Raw genomic sequence first — 22,877 nt, 5'->3', positions numbered from 1 at the left:
AAACATCCCTCAGGCTGTGGCTAAGCCATGTCTCCGCAGTATCCTTTCTTTCAGGAGTGCTAGTTCTGCAAGGTTCGCAGAAGAGCTTCTGTAAAGTTTGGAAGGTAGGAGACGGATACTGGCAGAAGTAAAGCTGTGAGTACCGGACGTGAGTCGTGCTTCGGTAGCTCAGTTGGTAGAGCACTTGCCCGCGAAAGGCAAAGGTCCCGAGTTCGAGTCTCGGTCGGGCGCACAGTTTTAATCTGCCAGGAAGTTTCATATCAGCGCACACTCCGCTGCAGAGTGAAAATCTCATTCTGGAAACATCCCTCAGGCTGTGGCTAAGCCATGTCTCCGCAGTATCCTTTCTTTCAGGAGTGCTAGTTCTGCAAGGTTCGCAGAAGAGCTTCTGTAAAGTTTGGAAGGTAGGAGACGGATACTGGCAGAAGTAAAGCTGTGAGTACCGGACGTGAGTCGTGCTTCGGTAGCTCAGTTGGTAGAGCACTTGCCCGCGAAAGGCAAAGGTCCCGATTTCGAGTCTCGGTCGGGCGCACAGTTTTAATCTGCCAGGAAGTTTCATATCAGCGCACACTCTGCTGCAGAGTGAAAATCTCATTCTGGAAACATCCCTCAGGCTGTGGCTAAGCCATGTCTCCGCAGTATCCTTTCTTTCAGGAGTGCTAGTTCTGCAAGGTTCGCAGAAGAGCTTCTGTAAAGTTTGGAAGGTAGGAGACGGATACTGGCAGAAGTAAAGCTGTGAGTACCGGACGTGAGTCGTGCTTCGGTAGCTCAGTTGGTAGAGCACTTGCCCGCGAAAGGCAAAGGTCCCGAGTTCGAGTCTCGGTCGGGCGCACAGTTTTAATCTGCCAGGAAGTTTCATATCAGCGCACACTCCGCTGCAGAGTGAAAATCTCATTCTGCAAACATCCCTCAGGCTGTGGCTAAGCCATGTCTCCGCAGTATCCTTTCTTTCAGGAGTGCTAGTTCTGCAAGGTTCGCAGAAGAGCTTCTGTAAAGTTTGGAAGGTAGGAGACGGATACTGGCAGAAGTAAAGCTGTGAGTACCGGACGTGAGTCGTGCTTCGGTAGCTCAGTTGGTAGAGCACTTGCCCGCGAAAGGCAAAGGTCCCGAGTTCGAGTCTCGGTCGGGCGCACAGTTTTAATCTGCCAGGAAGTTTCATATCAGCGCACACTCCGCTGCAGAGTGAAAATCTCATTCTGGAAACATCCCTCAGGCTGTGGCTAAGCCATGTCTCCGCAGTATCCTTTCTTTCAGGAGTGCTAGTTCTGCAAGGTTCGCAGAAGAGCTTCTGTAAAGTTTGGAAGGTAGGAGACGGATACTGGCAGAAGTAAAGCTGTGAGTACCGGACGTGAGTTGTGCTTCGGTAGCTCAGTTGGTAGAGCACTTGCCCGCGAAAGGCAAAGGTCCCGAGTTCGAGTCTCGGTCGGGTGCACAGTTTTAATCTGCCAGGAAGTTTCATATCAGCGCACACTCCGCTGCAGAGTGAAAATCTCATTCTGGAAACATCCCTCAGGCTGTGGCTAAGCCATGTCTGCGCAGTATCCTTTCTTTCAGGAGTGCTAGTTCTGCAAGGTTCGCAGAAGAGCTTCTGTAAAGTTTGGAAGGTAGGAGACGGATACTGGCAGAAGTAAAGCTGTGAGTACCGGCCGTGAGTCGTGCTTCGGTAGCTCAGTTGGTAGAGCACTTGCCCGCGAAAGGCAAAGGTCCCGAGTTCGAGTCTCGGTCGGGCGCACAGTTTTAATCTGCCAGGAAGTTTCATATCAGCGCACACTCCGCTGCAGAGTGAAAATCTCATTCTGGAAACATCCCTCAGGCTGTGGCTAAGCCATGTCTCCGCAGTATCCTTTCTTTCAGGAGTGCTAGTTCTGCAAGGTTCGCAGAAGAGCTTCTGTAAAGTTTGGAAGGTAGGAGACGGATACTGGCAGAAGTAAAGCTGTGAGTACCGGACGTGAGTCGTGCTTCGGTAGCTCAGTTGGTAGAGCACTTGCCCGCGAAAGGCAAAGGTCCCGAGTTCGAGTCTCGGTCGGGTGCACAGTTTTAATCTGCCAGGAAGTTTCATATCAGCGCACACTCCGCTGCAGAGTGAAAATCTCATTCTGGAAACATCCCTCAGGCTGTGGCTAAGCCATGTCTCCGCAGTATCCTTTCTTTCAGGAGTGCTAGTTCTGCAAGGTTCGCAGAAGAGCTTCTGTAAAGTTTGGAAGGTAGGAGACGGATACTGGCAGAAGTAAAGCTGTGAGTACCAGACGTGAGTCGTGCTTCGGTAGCTCAGTTGGTAGAGCACTTGCCCGCGAAAGGCAAAGGTCCCGAGTTCGAGTCTCGGTCGGGCGCACAGTTTTAATCTGCCAGGAAGTTTCATATCAGCGCACACTCCGCTGCAGAGTGAAAATCTCATTCTGGAAATATCCCTCAGGCTGAGGCTAAGCCATGTCTCCGCAGTATCCTTTCTTTCAGGAGTGCTAGTTCTGCAAGGTTCGCAGAAGAGCTTCTGTAAAGTTTGGAAGGTAGGAGACGGATACTGGCAGAAGTAAAGCTGTGAGTACCGGACGTGATTCGTGCTTCGGTAGCTCAGTTGGTAGAGCACTTGCCAGCGAAAGGCAAAGGTCCCGAGTTCGAGTCTCGGTCGGGCGCACAGTTTTAATCTGCCAGGAAGTTTCATATCAGCGCACACTCCGCTGCAGAGTGAAAATCTCATTCTGGAAACATCCCTCAGGCTGTGGCTAAGCCATGTCTCCGCAGTATCCTTCCTTTCAGGAGTGCTAGTTCTGCAAGGTTCGCAGAAGAGCTTCTGTAAAGTTTGGAAGGTAGGAGACGGATACTGGCAGAAGTAAAGCTGTGAGTACCGGACGTGAGTCGTGCTTCGGTAGCTCAGTTGGTAGAGCACTTGCCCGCGAAAGGCAAAGGTCCCGAGTTCGAGTCTCTGTCGGGCGCACAGTTTTAATCTGCCAGGAAGTTTCATATCAGCGCACACTCCGCTGCAGAGTGAAAATCTCATTCTGGAAACGAGAGCGGATCCAGTCACAGTGAGATATAGCGAAAATCAATGGGAGAAAAAGGAGATGGTGGGGGAGAGAGAGAGAGACATATATAAACACTGGCAGTGACCGAGAGATTCTGAGAATGAGGGCTTAGCTACGAAGAGAGACTGGGTGAAAGGATTTACAATCTTCTGTGTGAAAAGGGCGTAAATATTCGCATGCCAAATTTTTGGTGAGGAAGGCGAAATGAGGACTGAGGCAGTTGGTTCCCCACTTTTGTTTCAAAGTCTTTTAAAGAGGAAGATATTCACCATTGTTGTGCTCCGCTGGTGTTTACAATGAGTGAAATGGGGCTCGCGAAATGTTTGCCGTCGTCTCTCGTCCATGATCGATAAAGGGGCCATCTGTCCGATCATGTGCATTCATTTGTTCGCTGACAGCAGCCATTCTCAAACTTTCCTGCTGTCTTGAAATAAGGACTACTGGCCCTGACCCCATCGCTGTCACCACCTTGAGCCTTCCTTATTTAAAGACAGTCAGAATTAACGTTGTATGAGCAAAGTACTGCCTTAGTCACAGCGGGAACAATGGGAATCTCTCTATGTACAATAACTTAATATTAAATTACATTAAATTTTTATGTCTAAAACTGTAATTGGCGATCAAAAAGTTTCCGTTCGAATACCATACAGTCCATAATAGATACACCAATCAGGTAAAATAGCCGTGAGCGTTAAGGCAATCATCCCACCGACGCACCAGCTTGAAGATACCTACTTGGTAAAACAGCGTGTCCTGTTGCGTTAAGAAGTCCCTAACTGCTGCTGCACATCCTCGTCCGACTGGAACCGTCGACTCTTCAAAGCCTCCGTTAAGGAACGGAAGGAGTGATAATCGCGTGGGCATAAATCAGGACTACATGGAGGGCGCTCGAGTCTCTCCACCTTGACTTGGAATGGATGAGGCTGGCCTCCCAGATCGATCGACATCTTGTGCCGAATCGCAGTCAGCATGGAACTTGGTGGCACCATTCCACAACGGTGGTTTTAGACACACTAGCTGCCTCGTACACATTCTTCAATCTCCGAAGATTGTCTACCGGTCTACTGGTGTTTGTTCTTCGGCAGCCAAGAAAAGAGTAACAGTAAGTTGGACATGTTAGGACGCATTTGGTAATATCGTCCCCATAGTTCACATTTCCACATTTACCACACACACTTCAGAAAGCCACAAGTGCCACAATAATCCCTTGCCTACAGGTCCGTATTTATATATCCTCATCAGAGTTCGCTCTGCGTTGCATATGCGCAACGCCCTCGTACGGAAACTCTTTGAGCGCCCCTTATGTTTTTTTGAATAGTTTAAATGAAATTTTTCAGTGTTCAGTTTTTCGAAAGATAGTCATAGATTTTATCAACTAAAGGAAATACACAAACAAGGCTCGGTGATAATTGTGCATTTGTAAGTGAGAGAAAAAAAATCCATATTTCAAGTAATAATTCGAATATTGGTGGCTCTTACTTTTCTCTTCCACTGTATGAAAAATAGTCCTACAAATAGAAGGAAGGGTCCAAAGCTCAACCAATTAGATATACTAGAAATTAAAAAAAAGTGTGTATTCTCACGTTTACAAATGAATGAGAAAACTCAGTTCCATTAGTCACCCCTTCTTGACAATGTTGCAAATTCTACGTTACCTTGGTGCCGTAATTCATAAGTAAATAGACATAAATATCCATTGATGTGCACATAGCTCTGCTTCATTTAGTGTTTATTAGAGAATTTTGTAAATGCTGCTCTAATTAATGTTTTACAATACAAATTTGACTGTCAGATTATCAGCAGAGATATCTTTTAGAGTTTAAGTCAAGAAGTGATAAATTAAGAAACTGACACGTGTTCATCTTTGTTTAGAACCAGTTGTGTATGGAAAATGAGTTTTATGTGGTACAAAAATAAGAATGTTTTATAAATCAATGCAAAAAAGCGTTTCCTTTAGCTGACACAATAGACAATGTTTCATCAAGAGCCCACAGTCGAATCAATCAGAACGATATCATAAATTTTATAACACTAAACATCTTTTTGTAAAATTTGACGTTTTTGAGAGTTGAACATTCACTGTGAACATAATTGAGGTATTTTAAGATTCTTGATAATTAAAATAGGCAAGTTATAACTGCAATAATAACTTACTTCTGAAGGGAAAGACATTTTTTTGAAATAATGAATATGTCAAACTTTAATTACTATTTAATGGAAATTTGGTTTAAGCACTTCGTCAAAATGCAGTCGTCCAAGGTGATCACTGACTCTGGATGGCTTGAGAGCTTCATTAGAAAACATCTTTTAACAAACACGGCTCGGTAATAATTGTTCACTTGTAAGCGAGGGAAAAAGTCCATACTTCCATTAATCTTTCGAATACTGGAGACATAATACTTTTTGCTTCCACTATATGAAAAACGAGCTTCCAAAACGCACTTGCTTTGTAAGTGACTAGATGCAACAGACTATAACTGTGCTCTACCGAATGTAGGTGCAACGTAACACAGCATATTCGCAACTTCAGCCCTATCAATACGGCGCTTCACTGCAGCTATGTGGATGGTTCGGTGAATTCTCTCGTCGGAGCCTCGCTGGAGTCTGAGCTCATCCACTTCATGAACATGTACTGCCTCTACGACGGAACACCTGTCATTACAACCGCTTGTGTATTTAAACATTAATTCTTACAATTCTTTCGTATTTACATAGGAGTCTTTTTTAAGTTTTATGATGTCATTTTAATCGAAATTGTTAACGAAACATCATTTTAATCCATCATTTTGGATTCAGGCAGCATGTGTTATCTTATCAATATTTAGGAAATCAATGTCTCGCACAGTTTTATCAGTTAGTTCCTAAAACACAATCATCACAGTAGATACAGTCGTCGTTAGCCCTTTCTCGTCACAACACCCCCAATCGCTCCATCATTCGATCGTCCCCTCGAAAACTGAAATCTCCTCCCCCCACCCTACTCTCCATCTCCCCAGGGGGCGATAACATCCGGGTTCAGAACCACTGGCCTGCAGCGCCCTTCAGGCAGCAGCATAGGCAAGGTAAGGCAATGCCTCTCCCGTGACTCTCAAATTGTTACCGAATGTTTGATGAGCATTCCATTGAGGTGAGGGCTTGTATGGTCAGCCAGGTGACCTCAGTTCTTTTGATCATAACTGGGAAATCATCAGACGAGCTGCGCTCTTCTTGGAAAAAGCTACAACCAACTACCACGTGTTGTGGGAGGCGGTGCAGTGATTATGTATTAGCGTGACTCCCCGGTGACTTATTTCGGGATCTCACGAGGTCCACATCACGATGTCTAGCGGTCGTCACGAGGGTGAAAGGGAAAGTTATACATTATTAGGCAAGTGTTTGGGTTTCAACTGGTTATGGTCGTCTATCCTATTCAACTGGTTATATTCGTATATCCTGTCTCCCACAAGATAGGGTGCAGAAACCCTCTGTTTGTTCAGGTGAAGTGCTTTTCTCTATTTCTCTAATAGCTGCCGTCTCGTAGGTGGTGCTACTGTGACTTATTCGTGTTAATCATACTTCAAGGCAACTTCCCCTTGAGTTTAACTTCTGCGACTCGTATACGCTAGGGGGCATTCTGTATTTCTCTTTCCTCGCTGGAAAACTTGACCGTTGACTAAGCTCTCGACTACACCCTGCATGACTGCTATCACCGTTTCCCACGGATTAGTTGTTTCAAGTTGACTAAAATAAACTGAACTCACTGGGCGAGTATTTTTCCATTCAGCTATGGAGCACTTAATATTATGGTACTGTAAATTAACAGCACTTTCCTACTGGTTGTATTAAATAGTAACGATGTGCGTAAGGGATGTATCTCATTGCGAAATTAAAAAAAAAAAAAACACACACAATAAAGTTTGGTAGCAGTTACCTTTCAGTACCTACTTGTATGGCAGTTCTGAGACTGATAATGCTAGTGTGCGCAGCTTTAAGATTCTTGGTGAGTCTGTGATGGACTCTAAGTGGACGCTCAATTGCGTTGTAATGAGATCAGCTTCTGTCAGCAGGCGAGTCGTCGGGCGCGCCGTATTTCAGAGACTGTAGCTGACGGTGCTAAGCTTGCACGGTTTCCGAGCGGTGGGCAATTTATTCGAGTTTCGATGGAATGAAGGTGTCAATAGTTTTCTAAGGGGAGACTTCCCCTAGTCTGAGTGCAGGAGCAAAAGCTGATAAGCAATCAGAGGAATACTAGCGGAACAAAGCATCGACGAGATGGAGTTTACTTAGCCTAGGAGGGAGTTTCGTTGAAGGTATATCTTTATTCTTCAATGAGCGAGGTGGCCTAGTGTTTGTGAGACCGGAGTCATTTCGGGAGCAAGATCATTTTGACTTAGTTTTCACGTTTTCGTCGTTGGCGAGACATTAAACTTAATTTTCCTTCCTTCTGATTTAGTTTTCCTAAATTGCTGCGACGAGTTCTGGGATGCTTCCTTAAGAAGGCAGTCGTGGGTAATGGTGTACCGATGTGAATAAAGACATGTCACACCCTGAAATCTATCGACTATACGGGAGCTTGTCAGGAGATCGGTGGAAAAGTAGATGATCATTGTGAACACCTACACCCTCCTGGCTGTAAAAGTTTGATCTTAGATTGATCATAATGTTCTTGAATTTTGTTATCATCAACTATGTAAGCTGGATTTAGAAGTATAGGATTGGGGCTGAATTAACTTTCAACGACTCATGACGAATTAAATTTTCAATAACAGAGTATTTCCATGAAACAAGATCGTAAGCTGCTGATATTGATGACTTAAATGTGGACAGATAATATTTATAAATTCGGTGTTCCCTAGAAGGAAGTTCGTAATATTCCCAAACTATTGGTCCACAACGGGACTTTCCAATCCTCACAACTTTGCTTCGTACACACAAATCCAGACAATACTTCTGCATTTCATAATTTGGTTTCGACTTGTTGATCCAAGAACTGAATATATAATGTTTCTTGCCCAGATAATTTGCAATCTATTTCTCGTCACATCTGTTAAGAAAGTGTGTTCTCACCTTACCATAACAACCTTATAGTCTCTGGTTCTCAAGACTTCGTTAAATGGCTCGAAGAAATGAGTCTGCTAGCTACTGGGGGATCCAAAACTCTGCTTTCATGAGTCACTTCACTTTCAAAACGCCCAAGATAAATTTCAGAAATTAACATTCAGAATTATTTCTATAACTTGTCCCTGTCCATATACGTACTTTATTTATGTTGCTACCCCAGTTTGTACCTGGCAATTTGAAATCTTCTCCTATTACTACAGAATGACCGAGAAATTTATGCGCAATAGTTTCCAAGTTCGCTCTGAAGTTTTCTGCAACTAAATCTCACACTGCTTACTTCTGATTTTAACCAGCTTCATGTTTCTAGAACACATTATTATTATATCAAGTGAGTCTGATTTTGGGATCTTACTACGGGCGCTCCTGCAGTTAACGTATAGCACATTAATATTTTCTCGTTTTGCGAGGATGAATTTTATCCTCTGTGGATGACATCGGTGAGGAGCTCGTTTCTCCAATTACGTTACACAATTTATCATCGAGCCTATGGAAGAGTTCCTTTAAACTGAAAGAATAATGTGAACACTAAACATTCTCTCTTACCCAAGCAGCTGCTTCTTGTGTGGAATGCAAGCCTGACGTGTTGAGGGAGATCGGATAGAGGAAGATGTTTTTTATCTCTGCAATAACCTTAGAGTCATTGGAAACCATGGTTTACACTCTTCACTAATGCATAGGGTAAATATCTCTGGAGTGAGCATTCACATGCGCAGAACAGATTTTGTGTTGTTAACATACATTGCCGATCTGGCCACGTGTTCTCGGGACGTCGTGTGTTTGTCCGTATAGCGCCCTGTATATTTGGAATGTCACTACATCCCTAGTACAGACGGATTCTTTTCGTACTTGTCGTGGATTATTTATAAATGTTGTGCAGACATTTTAAGAATATCCATTTGAAACCGGGAACAAACCAGCTACGTAACTTTTAAGGGCAAGTGATATTACATCCTGCTTCCTTGCGATAGGTATTACAGTTCAGATGCACTCGATTTTTGGTAGTTTTCGGTATGATACGGCACTTTATAGTATTACAGAGCCTGACGTACATTTTTGCAGTGATTGTCTTCAAAACGACTTGAGAGTACGCTAGTACTTTTGCAAGTGTCCGAAAAACACCGAATTTGCCACACATTAGCGATTATATCCCTGCTAATTTGTCCTTTTATTCTGCTATTTCTGCGTATTTATTTTCTTGTTTTTGTGACCTAAAGAATAATTTTTCTCACTGGTGACACTTTATTTAACACATTTTACCTACTTGCTCCCAGTTTATTAAATAAATAGTAGACTGAGTAATCTATATACATAATCGACAAATCACTGATAAATGCATGGAGGATAGTATTTGCTGAAACAACTAACCATTCCCTTTCCTGTTCCACTAGCAAATTTACGAGAGGAAGCGATTGTTTGTAAGCTTCTGTACGAGCCGTTATATCTATTATATAGACATAAAATCGTAGGAAAATAGGTCTACAGCACGCACAGCGAAGTCCCGAAAACATCTGACAATCCTGGTTCAATGTTGACAACATGCGCAGAACGCAATGCTCACTCCAGAGATATTTACTCTATGCACAAACCATATGATGTTGGAAATTGCGAACCGCGCCCCTACCCAGGTTGCGAGGTCAACTGTCTGATGCAGTTCATCAATGCGTCTCAAGGAACCGAGGCTGGCCTCTGAACCCAGACGGGAGTCGTCGTTCATGACCTACGATTCGCAGCCTGCTGCACCCAGCGCTTTCTGTACCCGTTCACAGAGCCTCTTCCACAACTCAGACGAGGCCTCCAGCAACATGACCGAATGGACAACGGTCGTACTTCCCGACTTGCCAGCAATTTCCCTGAGCAGATCCTTTACCTGTCTGACATTGGAGTTCCTAGTGACCAACAAAACAAACGAGGTATCCCATGCTCGTTCAAAATGTTTTCCATCTAAAAATTTCGTTAGAGACGTGAATAGGTGGAAGTTAGTGAAACCAAATCATCCGAATAGGGTGTATATTCTGTGTATTAGTGCTTCAGGTTTACTGTTATTTCATTGACAGACTATCATAGTGCTCCTGGAAGGCGGCCTTTTTTTCCACACTCAAGTTTTCGACTTTGCAGATTAAGGAATAAAAGAACTGCTTCTGCATTGCGGAAAATACTGACCATTCATTCCGGCATACGAAATCAGCCTCGCGTTTTTCGCCACAGTTCCACTGGCTTCGGCCCACTGTGTCCCAACGCCCGACTAAAGTAGCAAGACAGCAGCAAATAGTGTACTTCATCATCGACGGCTCCATCCGTGGTTGTAGTTTTAGCATATCCTACACGTGGATCATCTTCGAAAGAAGTGTGGCAATATTTGATCTACGCCACTCATTTATCAAATAATAAACTGTACAGCACGATCAAACCAGTTTCAAAATGAAGCTACCGATTTCGATCGTCACATGCCATCCTACACACCATGGTTCAATTACTACCACAACGGAAGCCTCATTGCGAAATGTGTCACTTATAGCTGTTGAAAATAGTGGAACCGATTCTTTATACTCCATTATCAACTTAGGACAGATTTTTAGCTTCTGAAGAAAAGAAAGTGATCATTCCTTTGTGAAGGAAATACACTTTTAGTCGAATAGATCTGAGAAAATTGGACGTTCCCTTTATAGTCGTGAGTTTAGATTTATTTCTTGACTTAAAGTGTTACCTATCTCTGCACCTGAAATACGGTATACTTAATGTAACGACGATGACGGTGCAGGATTATCGGACATTGTAGTTAATGTAGCAGATTTGCTTGAAGCTGCAATTGAAATACTTCAAGATACAGTATAAGGAATTCATATAAATAAACAAGAAGAGTTTTTCTGTAACAATATCCATTCCATACAATACAATAACTGAAACGTCCCCTTAGAAAAATTTATTCAAGACTGTGCTTAAACTGACACACAATAGTTTTTAGCGCAACGCAATCTGACTTCCAAAAGTCCCTACGAAAGAATGGCCCTGACTAGCATTAAGCTATACATTTCACAAATCACTTACCTCACAAAAATCTTCGTTACTCAAGCTACTGCAATACAGCGAGCGCCACTACTGCCAGCTAAATAAAAGATTCAAACTACTGAAGGCACTAACTACTGATAGGCATAATTAGCAAATGAAAGATTTTAATAGAGAACAAACAATGTATTTACCTCACTAGTCATAATATATACAGCAGTTCATGACACCAATTCTTACAAATTTCAAAACTCCGCCATCTCTCTCCCCACGTCCACCACTGCTGGCGGCTCACCTCCAACTGCGCAACGCTACGCGCTGTTAGCATCCAGCTGCCGCTGCCCAACACTACAATGGCAGACAACAATGCAGACTAAACACAGACTGCACACGGCACAGCCAGTGATTTTTTCATACCGAGAGCTATGTGGCGTTACCAATAAGAAAACCTAAACAGCCTACTTACATAACTTATACGAAACACGACTTTACAAACAGAAAACATCACATAATAATATATTTGACAGCTCTTAACGTGAATGGAATATGCAGTACGGTTCTTCTATTTCTGCACGGATCTCTCATAGTATTATTACGCTGCAGGAATTTACTCCGGGCTTGTAGTGTTAGGGTAACACTCATTTCACAAGACTTTCTGCACACATGACGTAATTTTGACGTCACGCCAATATCGACAACTCCATGAACTGCTACGGAGTTTGTAACAAAAAAGAATATGAATGTTATTGCTCCTCGTTTCACTCGCATCAATTTAAACTGTTGTTCTCTACCTAGCCGCACACTCGGAAATCACTACTTATTCGAAAATAAAGAGCCAAATTTTTGTGAGAAGGCAGAATATGAATTTTCTTACTGCTAGTTTCAGTCGCAAATTTAAACTGTCCTCTTAGGTTCCTGCCTAAAGACACACTCGGAAATGGCCAAATATTTATTTCATTTTTCGTTCCCCAATCAGGCGGAAATGTAAATAGCATCGAATATTGCAGAACATACTTGTACCGGTATTACATTCATAAGAAAGCCCCAGAATGTGTTTTCAGCAATAACAAGAAAAAAAATAGTTGCATGTTGTGATTCTACATCTTTGACTCCAGAAACTACGACGTAATCCATTACACTAGCACTTATGCTAACCATGTGATTATTGTCTCCTGTCTTGGTTATCATAGTACTATATCTCTTAAAGGCTTATATCGCTGATGCGCTGTTAATTAACATTTGATGATAATGGTGACGTGTTTCTGATAAATTTCCGATGCTCCGTTATTTTGAAACGGGATACTGCAAATTATAACACAAGCGTGTTTCACGCTTAATATGTAAATTATTGACGATAACAACTCACCCCCTCGTATTGACAGCCGACGAATCAGTATGTGACGTTTAATTATAACAATAATTACAAGTAAATTATTCCAAGAACGACTTCAAAATGGCGTCACGTTTGTAGAAAGTCTTGTGAAACGTGTGTTACACTAGTGAATTAAGTCATCAGTCATCATCAGAATGGGAAGAAATTACATTTGGTGTCCCACAAGGACCCATCTTAGGGCCATTGCTTTTTCTGGTGTACATTAATGATATCTCATCAGTTCCACTGCCAGAAGCAGAGTTCGTTTTGTTTGCAGATGACACAAGTATTGCAATAAATAGTATGTCGAGTGTAGCTCTAGAAAGATCTGCTAATGATATTGTCATGGATATTAATAAATGGTTCAAAGCCAACTCACTGACATTAAACTTCGAAAAGACTCACTATATGCAATTCAGAACCTGTAAGAGGTTTCCACCCAGCATATGCATAAAGTAGGAAGAAGAGCAGATAGAAGAGGTTGACAGTCTTAAATTCCTGGGATTACAACTTGATAATAAAGTCAGTTGGGAGAAGCACACCATCGAACTGCAGAAACTCCTTAACAAATCTGTATTTGCAATTCGAGTGTTAGCAGACATAGGCGACATAAAAGTGAAAAAGATTGCATACTTTGCCTACTTTCATTCCGTAATGTCATATGGTGTAATATTTTGGGGTAACTCTTCAAGTCAAACAAAAGTTTTCAGAGTCCAAAAGCGAGTAATACGTATTATTTGTGGAGTAAACTCACAGACGTCTTGTAGAAACCTCTTCAAAAAACTGGGTATACTAACTATTGCCTCTCAGTATATTTACTCCTTAATGAAATTTGTCCTAAATAACATATTTCTTTTTCCAACAAACAGCTCAGTTCATACATACAATACCAGGAGCAAAAATTATCTGCACAAGGACTTAAAAGCTTTTACTTTAGTCCAAAAAGGGGTCCACTACTCAGGAACACTCATCTTCAATAATTTGCCAGCAAACATAAAAAATTTAGTTACAAATAAAGATCAGTTTAAAAGGAGCCTGAAAGACTTACTAGTGGCCAACTCCTTCTACTCCATTGACGAATTTTTTAATAGAAACAAATGATGTGTTGTTATATACTCATACTATTAGTATTGTTCTTTCAGCTAAAAAAGAAAGTGAGATGTTCCACATCCACGAGGAGTTCCTCAACACGGATCTATGGAACGAAAAACTAATCTAATCTGTTACTCGCCGCGTTACTCCAGTTACGACGATGCGTGGAGCGTGCACGAGAGCCCTTGCACTATGATAGTCGCCGAATCTTGAAGAATCACGACATGCCTCTGTACAATCCCTACATGCAAGAAAACATAACAAAATTTCCAAACAGTTTCAATCATGTAACACATAAATGACGATACCGCTTAAAGATTGCTCTCATCATTCGTCGGCTAGGTAGACATAGGCTTTCACATTACTCTACAAGAGTGATACATCAAACCACACACTTGTGTCTCTCCGAAACGTATGCTCTCATACCGAAACAATATTTCGCTGACATTATGTTCCCCTGTGACAGCCTAAGAAACCTTCTTATTGTTGTGGTATATTATACATTTTTGCTGCAGTATTTTAGGCATTGGTATTTTAACATACTATCGCCACCAGCAAAATCCTCCCATACAGTAAAGTACTTTAAAATCAAAGTCATTTCCTGCAATGTAAAAAACGAAAATCGCAGTGTGATACTTTGGCAAATCCGAGTTTAATAGTTTCCACAATATACCAAATACACAACTGCTTCGTTTTCCCTGTATTATTAGTGTATGAAGACTTGATAGTGCTATTTTGGTACAAGAAATTACTCACAGAAACTTTACGCATAGCAGGAGTGACCAGTCAGGCATATAAGTGTTTGCTTTGATAGCTATCATTGTACTGACTAAAATTTATCTAAGGAAAATGTGTGGGTGACTATATCATCATTTTCTGTAAACTTAAGGATTAAGGGGGAATATTATATTCGGTGGATGAAATTAGTAAGCTGGAACAGGCAGCTGACTCACCTCTTTGTAGTGCAGAATGAGAAGATATCATTTCGGGTGAATCATCTCCAAGTTTTCAGTTGAGCATGTTGCCCCAGCCCCACATATTAACCAGGGCGAGGTGGTCTTGGATTGACAGTTGCCTGGGTGGGACGTAATGTTCGCTGTGGAGTGATTTCTCGCATTAAAATAAGACTGTTGATCCTTCAACAGTTTTATGCACCTTAATTTCATCCTTGTATAGGTGTTTAGTGGTATAAAGTAACAGCATGCATACAAAAAGACATAGGTCGATTGTTGTGATAGACATGTATGCTTGTAGAGCTATGATTGTATATCACCATTGAAAACGTTGCAAACAGACAGTGTATTGCGGCATGTATAGCTTTACTGAGCAGTGATGTAATTTAACTGTCACTTTGGTACATACATACAACTAGATTTATTGCCATAGTAAGGTTCTTTGGCGTGGAAAATAACGGTACGAGTATGTTTACAAAAAGACAGGTATGCAGCTTACATTTACGTTGGTAGAGTGTAGCCGATGGCAGAGGATGGATGATTAGTACAAGGACTAGGAAAGTTGATAAAGTATGTAAATATATGTGACAATGTCCAACATCAAGACAGTTTATTTGTAAGTGAAATTAACGTATTCATTTCTTACTGTTTTGTCGACTTATTCTGGAGATCAGTTAGTTTCCTTCAAAAAAGTTTTGTGGAAGTAAACAGGGAATAACCGCGTTAGGGACAGTATGTTAGGGTGTTGGCTTGTTAATAACAATGTATCATTCCCAATGCCCTGACTTTCGGTTTATGTACAGGAGTAGGCCTTATGTCGAGCCCAGTGCGGTGTTATTTTTAGGCACCAGTCGGCGAAAGCGCTGCTGGCTGCCTTACAGCATTCGTAGCCAAAACACTGCTGTGGAGGCGTCCTTATATTTTTGATTAGATATTGTATGCAAACGCGACAGTTATACACTGATGTTTCTTAACCATCTGGAAGGCTATCTACGTATATCAAATACTGACAAGCACTGCCTAAATGTATTTTCGTTTTCTTGATTTTTGCGAAAACTGCGGTTAATTTACTTAACATCAGCAGTTATGTTTCTGTAACTGTTACATTCCAATTTTGGCAATCGTTCGACAGGCCGGATAGTCCTTAGAATAGATTTTCTGTCGATAATATTACGAGATTTTGCTTAAAGAGGACAGTTACATTCTCTTTAAGTGTGTATCATGTTATTCGTCTTAGTAAAATGTGGCGGTGTATTGAACAGACTTGGTCAGACCGCTATTAAAGAAATTAATTTGAGCTTACTGCAACAGACAGAAGGAGATATCCTCCTCCTCCCTGATTCCAGTATTGGAGTCTTTGTCTCTCAAACAGTGTATGGGAAAAATATGAAACATGTACTAAATTTTTACATAATTCGCTGTTCTGCATGTACAGTATTATTGTCAAGTTATACAAAACATAAAAATCTCAGAGAGAAACACATTCGGTGGTCACTGGAGACGGCCAAGTACATCACCCGTTTCTGCAGCCTCGTTTAACCACTGTGCTGTGGGGTAAAGTGACACTTTCTCAACAGAACTGCAGCAGTCACACAATACTTAGATTAGGACAGCTAGGCTGTCTAGAGGGCTGCCAACGTGAGGTTGTGGCAGTCCTGTGGTTTTAATGTTTAAACATTTTCGTGGGATAACAAATACACTATTGCTATAAAGGAGACTGGTATAGAAATATGCCTTCCAGACGATCATGACCTAGGGAACGTTATAAACTTAGTTCTGTAAGTCAATTGTTATAATTGTGTGAATGTGAACTATGTGCATCATAGTTGTAACTGTCCTGCATTTCTGTGGCATAAAAAGCACCGCTCTTTTATTAATACATTCTGATAAGAGTATCGGACCGACAAAGTATAGTCGTATTAAAAGAGGGGTCTAATAGATGTAAGGTGGCCCATTTCTTTCGTGGATGATGAAGTGCGCTCCCTCAAGACTCCTGCAAATGAATCTTAACCTAGAATATGTTTTAGCTCGCTCCGGATGCTTACTTCTAGTATTTTACAGTGGTTAATGCTAGCCCACTCACGCTAGCTGAATGGTCAGCGTGACTGATTGTCAGTCCTCTGGGCCCGGGTTCGATTCCCGGCTGGGTCGGGGAATTTTCTCCGCCCAGGGACTGGGTGTTGTGCTGTCATCATCATCATCCTATCATCCTCATCGACTGCAGGTTGCCGAAGTGGCGTTAAATTGAAAGACAGGCACCCGGCGAATGGACTGCCCGACGGGGGGCTCTAACCATACGATTAAATAAAGAAAGTGGTTGATGCTTCCAACTACAGTGCAGAACATCATTTTCAAAGTAGAATAGCTCCACTGCCTCCTCACACAATGGAGGTTGAAACAAGATTGACGAGGCTCCAATAATAACAGGAGGCAAAGAATGATGGAGGTGGTGGGGAGCTTGATTGTTATTTGCCTAGAGAGAAAAGGGGGGAGGTTAACCTCTATCAGTGTTTCAGAACTCTCACAATGTTGCGGGGGTGTCGCGACCTGCAGCCTCCCATAACATTCGGAGCCTGGTGGGAGGCTGCTGGAGTGGGCGGGAGGCGCTTGTCTGTATCCCGGTGGCTTCATCATAGTTTATTTGGCTGGTATGAGATGCACACGGCGACAGCTGCACTGCTATGGTCACGTATGGCGGGCTGTAACGTGTCATTGCGGAAGGTTGCGGCCCGGTGTCGGCAGCTGCACCGGAGGTATTGTGGCCTCCTCCATCCAGAGTGTGCAGTGTGTGTGTGTGTGGGGGGGGGGGGGGGGGGGGATAGTCTATGAGACGCAAGGGCATTTTCTGGCCACTGTGAATGTTTTTAATAATTACAGCGTTATTATTTCTGTCGTGATCTCGTGACGTCGCTCGTTGTTCAATGAATATTTGGTCACTCCAACGATGGATAATGTCTCTGCGACTACTTTCTTGTACGAACAATGCGATCTTTTGCCGTTAAAAACAAATAATGCACAGAGAACCCAACAAATGCGTATTTGGTGCATTTCTGGAAATTGTTAAATTCGGATTTATTAAGGTATCACACTGAATTTCTTGTTTATTTGCGTTTCTGTAAATTATTTCGATTTTCAGGTACTTAGTGTGTGGGAGGACTTTGCTGGCGGCAGTACTATGTTATTAACATTTCATTTTTCTGGGATTTTAGAAATGGAAGGAGATACCATTGCCAAATGTATATTACTCTTTTATCAGACTGCAGACATCTACTCACCAACAGATGTTAATCCCTAGACAAATGCACTGTGGTACATTGTGTCTTACCTCGGTAACTGTGGTAATATTTACCTCTTCTTTCTAATTGGGATAGCTTTGCTGCTGATTTTGTATTTCTCTCTACGGTGTATAGACCTCGAAAGATAAGGCTCTAATAATAAAAAGAGGAGGAGGGGAGGGGGCTGAGAAACATTATTGTTAATAATATACTTGACACTAAATTATTATTATTATTGTTTATAAGAATTACCGTCAAACAAACATGCTCCTTTCACTATGGCGAAAAGAACACAAATGACCGTTGAATTTATATTAAGTTTTGGGAAGGGAAGGGAAATTGATTCCTCTTGGCACAGGTAAAGGGAGGGGTGGGTGTCTTATCTAGGTCCCAGTCATCTTATGCCTGCCATTTGGTTCGATGTCCTCGCCATACGTGAGCGGATGGAGGGTAAGGGTGTTCTTCCCTCATCTATCAAGGTCGAGATCACCTCGTACCAACCCAATGCTGCTACTTACACTTACTGGTAGTCTGTCATGGAGCACACCTTATCATTGGTCTAGTATATGCACATCACGAGAAGTCATCACCTCATCATACCCTGAAGCGCCAAAGAAACTGGTATAGGTATGCATACTGAAATACAGAGCTGTGTAAACAGGCAGAATACGGCGTTGTGGTTGGCAATGCCTATATAAGACAAGTGTCTGACGCACTTGTTAGACCGGTTACTGCTGCTACAATGGCAGGTTATCAAGATTTAAGTGAGTTTGAATGTTGTGTCGTAGTTAGCATATGAGCGATGGGACGCAAGATCTCCGAGGCATCGATGAAGTGGGGATTTTCCCGTACGATCACTTCACGAGTGTACGGTGAATATCAGGGAACTCGTAAAACATCAAATCTCCGACATCGCTGGTGCCGGAAAAGATCCTGGAAGAACGGGACAGAAGTGCAACCCTTTTACAAACTGCTGCAGATTTCAATGCTGGGTCATCAACAAGTGTCACCATGCAAACCATTCAACGAAACGTCATCGATATGGACTTTCAGAACCGTAGGCACGACACGAAGCTTTACACCTAACCTGGGAACGTCAACATCGACACTGGACTGTTGATGACTGGAAACATGTGCCTGGTCGGACGAGTCTCGTTTCAGATTGTATCTAGCGGATTGACGTGTACCAATTTTGAGATAACTCATGAATCCATGGACCCTGCATCTCAGGAGGGCACTGTTCAAGCTGGTTGAGGCTCTCTAATGGTTTGTGGTGTGTGAAATTGGCGTGGTATGGGAAGTATGATGCGTCTATGTACGACTCTGAGAGGTGACACATACGTAAGCATCCTGTCTGATCACCTGCATTCATTCATGCCCACTGAGCATCCCGAAAGACCTGGGCAATTCCAACAGGACAACGTGACACACCACACGTCCAGCATTGCTACAGAATGGCTCCAGGAACACTTCCTTCGTTTAAACACTTCGCTAGCCACCAAATTCCTCAGACATGAACATTATTGAGCATGTCTGGGATGCCTTGCAACGTGCTGTTCACAAGAAGTCCCGTCGTACTCCTGCGGATTTATGCCCTGCATGATTCATGGTATCAGTTCCCTCCACCGCTATTTCAAACATTAGTCGAGTCCATGCCACGTCGTGTTGTGTTACTTCTGCGTGCTCGGGGGCCCTACACGATATTAGGTGGGTGTACCAGTTTCTTTGGATCTTCAGTGTAGTTGGACTATCTGCGCGCCAGGAGAAGCCACAAAAGACAGTGGGCACTTCAGCTGAAGTCAACGCTATACAGCCTGTACTACCAACAATGGCCCACTTACCGCACTAACAATGAGACAGTTGATGTTTGTCGCTAGATCTTGGCAACATGTGAGAAAAGGGAATGTGGAGTTGTTTCCTAAGATTCTACAACAGATGGATGTCAAAGATACTGAACGATAGTTTTCTGGTTCATTTTTGCTGTCCTTCTTGTAGATGGACCTGAGAAACTGAGACTCGACATAGCAGTGATGCAACTGTTGTTTTGACCACAGACGATAGATTCAGGAGTATCTGGTTCCATCACGACTGAATGTAGACTCATAAATGGAGTAAATCTACTACTGAGATTTACTGAACGATGGGAATACTAAGATGGATCTTTCTTTTTGCTAATAAAATGTAATTCGTTTGTAAATCATATGACATATAGCATTACAGTGAGTCATCAGATTCGTAAGACGTGAGCATGAAAATACCTAACTAACTAAACACGTAATCCTACTTTTTATCAAGTGCATGTGAGTGGGAACTCTGCCAGTCATCTACAAATGTGATTCTTGTCTAAAAAGATGGCATTTGTTTGTTTAATGTGGTCCCAACACAAACCAAGCAGTGAGTTTCGGCTTATGTGGAGTCGCAATCAACAGACTGTTGCGTTTGGCACTGGGCTCTGCTCCACATACTCGGTATTCACTGGCACTGTTCCCAAGGACGGTGGCGCAGTGCTTTTTCTCTGTTGCTTTAGCCCTTAGCCAGAATTGCCAGTTACAGCTACTGTCCTGCTATAGCTTAATCTTCGGAAGGAACAGTTAAATTTGTGAATTCCGTCAGAGACATTTCAAACGTAGCACAACGAAACAAAACGGAACAGAGCGTATTAGTGGCTACTACTGCGTTGCAGAGCTACTTAATCAACCTGAAGTCTTAGCTTAGGACTTAACCTCGCGTCGATGATGAGATAGCTGGAGATGGAGGATGGAGGGCATGTTCCGATGGAGAAGAATGGGGAAGAAACTGATTTAACGCTACCAGAGAAACACATCTGTAGTGTGACTGGAAGGAGACTGAACCCTTCTCTTCCCGAAAGCGATTGCACTAAGCTAAAGCTTTCCTCACTTTGTCTGTGATTGCATCCGTTATTCTGTGTTGAATTTGTAATGTTTTGGTGGCTCTACTGTAAAAGGAAAGGAGAGGCTGAAATCTACTGTAGAATTTGGCCTAATTCTGTCTTGCCTCCCTCTACACTTCACTCTCCTCTCTCCATCCTCCCTCTCCCTTTTGAAACATGTCTCATTGGTTCTACAGCAGAATTATCGTAGCACGTTACGTATCCTCATTCTGTGAAATAAAGCGGGGAAATTATGGAATCAACATAGCACATAGGGAGCTAGTGCACATTCTGGTGGTGAGGAAATGTTCACCATTTTCTTTCCTCCAGTTAGCTAAACAGTGCCGAAAGATCTTTATGATTCGAAGCAGCTATTTCCTGGCAATCACTAATACACTACCGTTTATTAGCGAAGTTGGCAATGCAGCCCGGACGCATCATTAATGCCACATAAGAGCTGGTTTTTCTCCCAGTAGTTGAATCTGAATACTAAGAAATATGATGCCCAAATTGCTGAATTGCAGAAAATGCCATGGTAGAATACTGCACAATCTGTAGATTTCGGTGACCCTGTGGCGAGAGATCGATACAGTAAAAGAGCTGGGACTTTTTCTCATAACGGAACAGTTACGACTATGAAGACCAGAGAGGATTGGAAGACAGGTGTCACCAGACTGCACAACAACTATTATAAATTGTTATTAGTCTTATTAATTTCGGTTTGTTTTAGTGAGGAGTGGTTAGGTGGACATCAAAGTACCATGTAAGCCAATCTGCTTTAGTAACATGCAAATATGTGCGTGCGACAGAGCACCCTTGCACTTTGTGTGCACCATGTGACGAACCAATAACTGCACCCCAGTGAGTGGACGGGACTGTTAACTGCCGTTCATTAGTGCATAAGCTGCGTGACCAAGAGCATTATCGTCTTAGGGAATGTACCCTCGTGTTGGAAAACAAAGAAAAAAATACCTGTTTCATTGTATGATCAGGGTCACCTAAATTGTTTTGCAGATTATCAGCTAGCTCTTTGAAAGATGTTACAAGGTTACTGCCTCATGAGAGGAACACACAACGCTACAGGATGTCTGCTATGCCTTCTGAGTTCCGTGAATCGGTAGCAAGGACGACGTGAAGTACTAGCCGATGGTCTCTCGCACAATGATGCTAAGGATAACTAGAGTGTCTCATTAAAAAATTGATGGACTTTGTCCTTTAGTGTCCTCTAGTTCAGTTTGGTGTCAGTCTAGACTTCAAGCAGTCATCTGACTGAGCCGGCTAGACCATTTCGAATGGTTCAAATGGCTCTGAGCACTATGGGGCTTAACATCTAAGGTCATCAGTCCCCTAGAACTTAGAACTTCTTAAACCTAACTAAACTAAGGACATCACAAACATCCATGCCCGAGGCAGGAATCGAACCTGCGACCGTAGCGGTCGCGCGGTTCCAGACCGAAGCGCCTAGAACCGCTCGGTCACAACGTAGACCATTTCGGCTCATACATTTACGAACTGCTTTATAGAACACGGTTAAACAGTGATTTCAGCTGGCATCCCAAACCTGTAGTGTTCTTCCCAAATGAAGATCCTCATTTCGTATTTGTTTCCATCAGATGTGATAAGAACATTGAAAAAGCAGCGATATCGGTTTTATAAGTAAGCATGGATTACCGTAAGAGCGTTCCTATTTCAGTGTGCAGTTATTGACAGAAAACCTCAAGCACCAAGAGTCGTCCAGGTTCTGGTCGATCAAATCCGATCGAACCAAGGGAGGATAGCCCTACGGTGCACCAAACATATCGTAACCTCTTCACATCTGCACCTGTCATCTAGGCACAAGTAATGGACTCATTTCGCATCACTGGTTGGAAACTAGAAGAAATGGGGCTACTGAGCAGGATCCGTCCAATTAGAGAGTCATGTTGATAACACAGCATAGACAGCTGCCTGAAGAGTAGAGGGCTGTACTTGGAAAGTATGGGCTGCTAACGGGTAGTGCAGTATCATTTACGGCGATGAAATTTCGGTTCTGCCGTACCTAGGATGACCTTCATGTACGAGTTTGATGGCATCGATGAAAGAGGACATATTCCACCAATATTTTAATGAGATACTCTAGTGCTATCCTTAACGTCATTGTGCGAGGGGCCATTGGCTATGATTTCACCTCGC

The 22,877-nt window shown here is 42.6% G+C and overlaps 7 non-coding genes across 7 annotated transcripts; all 7 read left to right on the top strand.

The window, feature by feature from the left end:
* Positions 1–157: 157 nt before the first annotated feature.
* Trnas-cga (transfer RNA serine (anticodon CGA)) lies at positions 158–232 on the top strand. Its single transcript has one exon. It is a non-coding gene; the product is annotated as a tRNA-Ser (tRNA).
* Positions 233–757: 525 nt separating this feature from the next.
* Positions 758–832, top strand: Trnas-cga (transfer RNA serine (anticodon CGA)). Its single transcript has one exon. It is a non-coding gene; the product is annotated as a tRNA-Ser (tRNA).
* A 225-nt stretch (positions 833–1,057) lies between these two features.
* Trnas-cga (transfer RNA serine (anticodon CGA)) lies at positions 1,058–1,132 on the top strand. The gene has a single exon. It is a non-coding gene; the product is annotated as a tRNA-Ser (tRNA).
* A 225-nt stretch (positions 1,133–1,357) lies between these two features.
* On the top strand, positions 1,358–1,432 carry Trnas-cga (transfer RNA serine (anticodon CGA)). The gene has a single exon. It is a non-coding gene; the product is annotated as a tRNA-Ser (tRNA).
* Positions 1,433–1,657: 225 nt separating this feature from the next.
* Positions 1,658–1,732, top strand: Trnas-cga (transfer RNA serine (anticodon CGA)). Its single transcript has one exon. It is a non-coding gene; the product is annotated as a tRNA-Ser (tRNA).
* Positions 1,733–1,957: 225 nt separating this feature from the next.
* Positions 1,958–2,032, top strand: Trnas-cga (transfer RNA serine (anticodon CGA)). The gene has a single exon. It is a non-coding gene; the product is annotated as a tRNA-Ser (tRNA).
* A 225-nt stretch (positions 2,033–2,257) lies between these two features.
* Trnas-cga (transfer RNA serine (anticodon CGA)) lies at positions 2,258–2,332 on the top strand. Its single transcript has one exon. It is a non-coding gene; the product is annotated as a tRNA-Ser (tRNA).
* Positions 2,333–22,877: the final 20,545 nt, after the last annotated feature.

This window comes from Schistocerca gregaria, chromosome 4, assembly GCF_023897955.1.
Source record: "Schistocerca gregaria isolate iqSchGreg1 chromosome 4, iqSchGreg1.2, whole genome shotgun sequence".
Taxonomy (NCBI): Eukaryota; Metazoa; Arthropoda; class Insecta; order Orthoptera; family Acrididae; genus Schistocerca; species Schistocerca gregaria.
Note: the sequence above shows the minus strand (reverse complement) of the source record. Positions and strands in the feature narration are given on the sequence as shown.